At 36.1% G+C, this 7,450-nt stretch overlaps 1 non-coding gene across 1 annotated transcript; it reads left to right on the forward strand.

Annotated features, from left to right (window-relative positions):
- The first annotated feature begins 6,530 nt into the window (after positions 1 to 6,530).
- LOC145393911 (5S ribosomal RNA) lies at positions 6,531 to 6,649 on the forward strand. The gene has a single exon (XR_013896264.1). It is a non-coding gene; the product is annotated as a 5S ribosomal RNA (ribosomal RNA).
- Positions 6,650 to 7,450: the final 801 nt, after the last annotated feature.

Raw genomic sequence — 7,450 nt, forward strand, 5'->3', positions numbered from 1 at the left:
TCTCTTCTTCCAGAGAACACACAATTATATCACGAATCTTATCCGTCAGTTGTTCTCCACATTCTTTCAGTACTCAAGTAGAGATTCCATCTGGTCCTGGGGCTTTCCTTACACCTTGAACTTCCAGTAATAATACATTTCCTGCACTTTCACTTTTATATCTTTTGTCGCTACCTTTCTAGTCACTCCCTCCCTCTCCACAATATCCCTTTCCTTAGCTAAAACCGATTGGAAACATTTTTTTCATTATTTGAGCTTGCATTGCCACATCTTTATAGACCTCTCCTTCTACTTTCAGTTTGGTGATTTCTTCCCTTTGTTTCAATTTGCCACTAACAAATCTATCAAACAATTTGGGTTCTTCCTTACATTTGTCAATTATACCTTTTTCAAATTTCCTTTCTTCCTCTTTACGTATTCTTATATATTCATTTCAAGTTCTTCTTTGTTCTATTATTACCCCTCTTTCTCCAGTTGTTCCATGCCATGTCCCTCTTTTTTTTTTTTTTTTTTTTTTTTTTTGCTGTTTTACACTTATTAAACCAATCCTTCTTCCTATTTTCTTTCCCACTTACACATGGAACATATTTTTCCACTCTGCATCTCTCTTGTTATTCTGAATTTTCTCCAATCCGCATTTTCGAAAAATTTCCTCATTCCTGTAAAATTTGCTTTCCCAAAGTTGTATCTTCCCTGCCTATAAAGCTCATCTCTTGGGATCACTTTCCCTATTATCACCTGGAACTCAGTGACCACATGATCACCTTTTCCTATAGGACACAGATTATTTCAGAGATTTAATTCGTCAGGTTCTTTGGTTAGCAGTAAATCTAGTCTTGCTGGTGCGTCATCACCTCTGGATCTTGTGGCCTCTTTGATCCATTGGGTCATTACATTATTCATTGCTATATTTAACAATATAGTGCCCCACGAATCTTCACTGCCTACCGAGTCCCGTTCCTCCTAGTTCACCTCTTTACAATTAATATCACCCATCAGAATAATGTTGCTGCTTTTCTCAATCACTTTCTGTAGATATCTAACCATGTCTGACAACATCTGGTATTCATTATCATTCCATGCCCTTGTCTTAGGGGGAACATATACCACTGCGATATCTCGCTTGCCATTCTCTCCAGTTTATAATTTTATATTTATCACTTCAGCTCTACCCTCTCCCAGTTCCACATTCTCCACATATATGTTGCTCTTCACTGCTATCGTAACTCCTCCTCCCGTTTTTTTTTCTTTTCTGCTTCTTGTCCACAGTTTGTATTTATCATCTCCCATATGGATATCAGTATCCTCTCTTAAGTTGGTCTCTACAAATCACATAATACCTGGTTCATGTACCCTCAAGTAATCGTTGATTTCTAACCTGGCCGATAATAAACTATCAACATTAATATATGCCACTTTACAACTTTTTTCGTTGTTCGTTATCCCCTCTTCTCTCCCCCTCTCCGTCGGTACTATTTCCTTAAAATCTGATCCATAACTCTCCAGTAGAACACTTTCTTCTCTTCCTCCATTCTCTGTTCGTTTTTTGCCTTTGCTTCCTTTACTAGCTTGTCTATTTTAACTCTTTCTTCCTTATTTGCATCTCTCCTCATCCATATATTCTTGAGCTCCTCTTTGTCTGATAATTTCCATGTTCTGTTGATAATTTCATTTACCGTTACCCGAGACTTAAACTTTAAGTGGCCTCGCCCCTCCTTCCTTGTACTTTCCTAGCCTAAACACTTCTTCAATCTCTTCTTGAGCTTCGCTGTTACCCTTCACAACTACTGATACTATCTCTTTAGCCTTACTCAGTTCTTCTCTTTCCTTTCTGACCTTACTGTCATACATTTCTCTTTTACTCCTGAAATTATCATGCTCTTTTTCTTGTCTGCTACATCCTTGACTAAAGATTCTCTACTTCTTAGTACCCTAACCACTTACTTTTTCCACCTTTTCCCTGCTTTGTTGTTCTTTAATCTCTTTGAGATTTGTATTTCCTACCTCTTGAATTTTCCTTCACCCATTGTGTTGCTCCTTGATTTCCTTAATGTTTTCATATTGCATCCTTGATTTTGATTCATGCTTATCTAGTTTACTTTTCAACCTGTCCCTTTCTTCTTCCAACCTCTTATTTTCCCTCTTGAGCTGTTTTATTTTATTTGAGGCAGATTCGTTATTCAATTTCAATTCTGTAACTTGCCTTTCTTGTTCAACACTGCCTGTGCAGACGTTTTCCAACTTGGTCTGAATTATCTTAAGCTCTTTCACCTGTTCTAAGTTCCGTTCCTGCAATGCTCTAATTATTGTTCATACCTTTTTTAATTCCTGGACATTCCTCTCCGCCATTTTCTCCACCCCTGCTATGCTTGTTTGGTTCAGTTAAGTTCTTCCTTTACCCTTATCCTCATCGGAGAAGCCCGCAAATTCACCGACACCAGATGTAACAATGAACTATTTCCTTCCGCCATGATGCAACCTACAAAAACTTTCTACTTCCACTGTGTTTTGTACTCTTATTTGACCGAAATCTGCGATTTTTTCACTAATATAAGATGGGACCACCACTCATGTATTTATTCACATAATCGCAACAGGCTTGTCGTCTTTTCACCACTGATTCGGCAATTATTTCTCCACGATTCACAAAGAGCCCCATCTCTGTCGGCGACCTGTGTGTGTGTGTTCTTACCTAATTATACTTACCTACACTAATTGTATATTTACAGGAATGAGTCAAGCTCGTACTGTCCCGAGTATTAAACAATTTTTATCATACCTATCCTTAAATATATGAATAGTTTTGGCACACACTATTTCATTCGGTAGTGCATTCCACCAATCAAATGTCCTATTTGGGAAATTGAATTTCTTTACGTCTTTATCGCTTCTCTTTATATGTAGTTCTTATGTCAGCTGGACAACACCAAAGTTAGCAGACGGCAGAGTGATGCAAAAACTATAAGAAGAGATCTTTTCCTTAACATGGCTTGTTTTGGAAACATGGCTGTAGATGGTGTTAAGAAAACAGACGAAGGTTAAAGAAAAAAAAAAAAAAAAAACAGGAATTCTACCCAAACCTGGTTGAAAAGGAAACTTACAACAAATTCGTTGAAAGAGTAAGTAGGCTGGAAAGATCTTTTCAATTAGAAATTGAAGAAATCATGAATAAGCTACGAAGAGAGAAGGAAAAAAATGATGAATTAATAAAGGAAATAAACAGAAAAGCCACAATTATCAGCTGAGATAAATTCATTGAGGTCAAAGGCCAGTGGAATGGGATGTACAGTTGTTAACCATGAGAAAATTATGGATGATTTCAGAAAGGATACGGAGAAAATCAGGTAAGTAAGCAGTCTGATAGACCAAAGTAGTAACATTGAAGAGAAAATATCACAGGTAAATGAAATTATGAGAAATTACCAAGATGAGGTACAAACAACGTATGCTGTGGTGAAAGTAAAGAACGAAAGCGTAAGAAAGGAAGTCAAACAAATTATAAAGAATAACCCAAAATCAAAGTAGCTGTAGAGATTAACAAATCCATAGTAATCACTGGCATAGGTGAAGAAGAAACAAAAAACATCTCAAGGGACAAAAAGGAGATGGAAAATATAATGAATATACTTCAGCAAGTATCAGAGGATATCTGTGAGAAAGATACAAAGAACATAAAAGGCCAGGGAAATATGAGAGAAGTAAATCAAAGCGTCTGAAAGTAACATTCCAGAGTGCAAACACTGTAGAGGAAATATTAAAAAATGCCAACAAACTCATGGAAAAAGAGGAATTCAAACAAGTATTGATAAAAAGATGCCTAACTCAAGAGGAATTGGGTACACTAAATGAGAAAAGAAATTAAGCAAAAACAAAAAAAAAAATGAGAAAAGATCAGAGGAAGAGAAGAGTAATTTTTCTTTTACAAAGTAATTGGGTTGCAGGTAAGAAAGTGGTATTTAACCAGAAGGGAATAAAAGAAAGGAAGGTAATAGACTCAAGCTATGGCTAGTATGTAAAAAAGATGATTAAGTTGATGTACTCAAATGTAGATGGAATGGCATCTAAATTATGGTAAATTTTTACAAGTGGACAATACACCCTCCAGGTAGTGCAATATATTTTTCTGGCAGTTTTGGATGCGATTCGAATGTTTTTGACCTTCATTTTTGTCGGAAATGCCCCTCACCGGACACAATAAAACTAACCAAACCAAACCCAACATACCTAACCTATCTTAGGGAGTAATAATCAATTTCCGAATGAGGTAATGGGGGTTATTTGTGATCCTTAGGGACTATACTATACGATAATGGTGCTAAAATTCCAAAACTGCATATTGTCCACTTGTAATATAATACCTAAATTATTAGAGATGAAAGATTATACCAAAGAAAAGGAACCACATATTATTTGCCTAACTGAAACAAAATTAACACCTAGGATATCAAAAGACTCCCTAAACTTAGAGGAATACAATATATGGAGAAAAGATAGGAATCTAAAAAAAAGTAGGAGGAATTTTATTATCTAACAAAAATCTACAAGTCAAAGAAATAGAACTAGATATATCCTCACAAGTAGAAATGATTGCAGTAGAGATTACTACATCTGAAGGGAAATTAACTGTGGCAAATTTATACATGCCACCCAGATCAAACACTTGGGAAAGAGGCTAATATGAAGACCTGGCAGAGAGTACAATTCAAAGTTTAAGAGGATTACTGCATAGAATGGAACAGAAATATGAGAGAATTATATTAACTGGAGATTTCAGTACAAATGTAAATTGGAGTAATGTAGATGTAAGAAGCCATGAAAGCTGTTGCAACCAAAAGCTCCTGGACCCTGTGCAGGAGTGTTTCCCAACACAACATGTAAAGGACAACACCAGAAAAAGAGGACGTGATGATCTATCAGTACTAGGTCTTATATTTACTAGGCAAGATAATGTGTTGACAATATAAAGTATCACTCTCCATTCGCCAAAAGCGACTATGCAGTATTAAACTGCAACATCAGGATTCCATATGACTGAGTTAATAATAGTGAGAGTTACGGTACAAAAAGAGCCTAAACTATACAAAGAGAAACTACCATGACCTAAAGAAGTACTTCTTAGAAACAGATTGGGAAAAAGGGCATTGAGGACAAGATTTAAATGTTATATATAGAAAATTCTTCGAACTTTATGAAATATGAGTCCAAAATTACATCGCATAGCACAAAGAAGCAGATAAGAATATGAAGAAATGGTTTAATAGAGAAAGTAAAAAAAATGAAAAGGAAAAAGAGATGTTGTGGAATAGATACTGAAGATACAATAGTGAGAGGGAATAAAATAACTATAAACAGGCAAGAAACGATTATATAAGGATCAGGAGAGAACCCCAGAGACAGTTTGAGGAAGACATTATAAATAAAAGTAGTGATCAACCGAAGCTATTTTACAGGTACATCCGAAACTAAACCAAAGTAAAAGATAAAATGCAGTCCATTACAGACAAAGGGATCATCTGTACACAAGACATTTGTGAAACACTAAATAAAAATTTCCAATCAGTGTTTACAGAAGAAAACAATTTTGAGAGAGATGACATGGAACAAGCATGTCCATACATATTACCACATATACAAATATCAGAAAAAGAAATACAGGAGGAGCTAAGTAAATTAGACAAAGGAAAAGCAAATGATACTGACGAAATTTCATGTTCGGTGCTACATGCATGTTCCAAAAAGTTAAGTAAACCAAATTATTTAATATTCAAGGAATACTTGGGTCAGAGTAAACTACATGATATTTGGATGCAAACAAACATTGTTCCCCTATTCAAGAAAGGTCATAGACAAAATCCACTCAACTACCGACCAGTATCACTAACCAGTGTTGTAAGATATTAGAAAAGCGGATACGAAAAGTTTGGGTAAACCATCAAGAGGAAGACAGTATGATAACTGAAAGGCAGTTTGATTTTAGAAAGGGAAAATCATGTGTTACAAAACTAATAAGCTACTATGATAGAGTTGTAGAATCATTACATAAAAGAGAAGGATGGGTGGACAGTATCTATCTAAATTTCATTAAACCATTTGATGCAGTACTGCACCAAAGACTTTTATGGAAACTGTACCATCAAGGAGGAATCCAAGGGAACCTCTACTGTTGGATTCAAGATTTCCTCAGAAAAAGGGGATGAAAAAAGTACTGAGGGGAAATTACTCATCACAGGGGGAAGTGACCAGTGGAGTTTCACAGGGGTCAGTGCCGGCACCAATTATGTTCTTAGTGTATATAAATGACATAGATAGTAACACTGGAAATGAGAGCTATCTAATTATGTTTGCTGATGAGGCAAAAATACAAAGGAGAATTACTAACACAGACTCTTGTAGAGAGCTATGAGAAGAATTAAACATACTTCATTAACCCCTAAACCGTGGGGTTGTTTTGGCTCAACTTGTGTGTCCCACTAGGATATTCGCACTCTGACAGACTTTCTAAAAATATTTGCCAAAAATCAGTTATTAGTGCCAACGGCCATGCCACGTTGAGTACACCGCTTCCCGTCCGATCAGCGAAGTTAAGCAACGTTGGGTCTGGTTAGTACTTGGATGGGTGACCGCCTGGGAACACCAGATGCTGTTGGCATCCCTACGTGTCAAGTGGGGTTGGTGGAGGATTAGTACCCCTCCCTGTAAAACAATTAACTCTAAGCCCTTGACCACCCCGTTTGGGATACATGGCGTCTGGCAGTTATTAGTCCTAGAATATTATAATTACATATGTATATGACACATACCTTCAGCTTTCTCCTGGGATGTTTGTTGAGCCTTCATCGAGTACCGTAGGACTTGTGGAGACTTCTGAGGTTGGGTAAGGAATTCTCCACTTTACACTTCACGATACCCCGTAATATGGCTACTACTGCCTGATATTATAACTACAAACATATTCTATGAACTTCAAATAGTTTGGAATCCATATTCCAAAAAACAAAACACTGTGAAAGCAATGTAAATTACGACCGCATACGAGCTTTCCTCCCATGCTGGTTCCCCAATAATATTCTGAGGCAGAGCTCTCATTTATTATTTATAAACACACTCACACTTTATATTCCTAGTACTTTATTACACATATTTATATATATAATATTTATCTATAAGTTTCTTTCAGTACTAGAAGTTTATTTTCACTCCAGGCATTCGCTTTCTCGTCCTGTATACTAGCGCTGAGAGCGAATCTGTCACTTTCACTTTCATAACTCATAGTATTCATACATGCTAGAGTGAAACTTTCACTTTCATTACTCCTAGTATACATACTCATATTCTTATATTACTACTCATTTACATTTCTATTTACATTCTCTATTTTATTTACATTATTTACATTTCTATTTTATTTACACCATGTTATGCACTGTCACTTGCAGTAACTTATAAAACT

The sequence above is a fragment of the Coenobita brevimanus genome, chromosome 25 (assembly GCF_032717465.1).
Source record: "Coenobita brevimanus isolate Jiangsu-jjx chromosome 25, ASM3271746v2, whole genome shotgun sequence".
Taxonomy (NCBI): domain Eukaryota; kingdom Metazoa; phylum Arthropoda; class Malacostraca; order Decapoda; family Coenobitidae; genus Coenobita; species Coenobita brevimanus.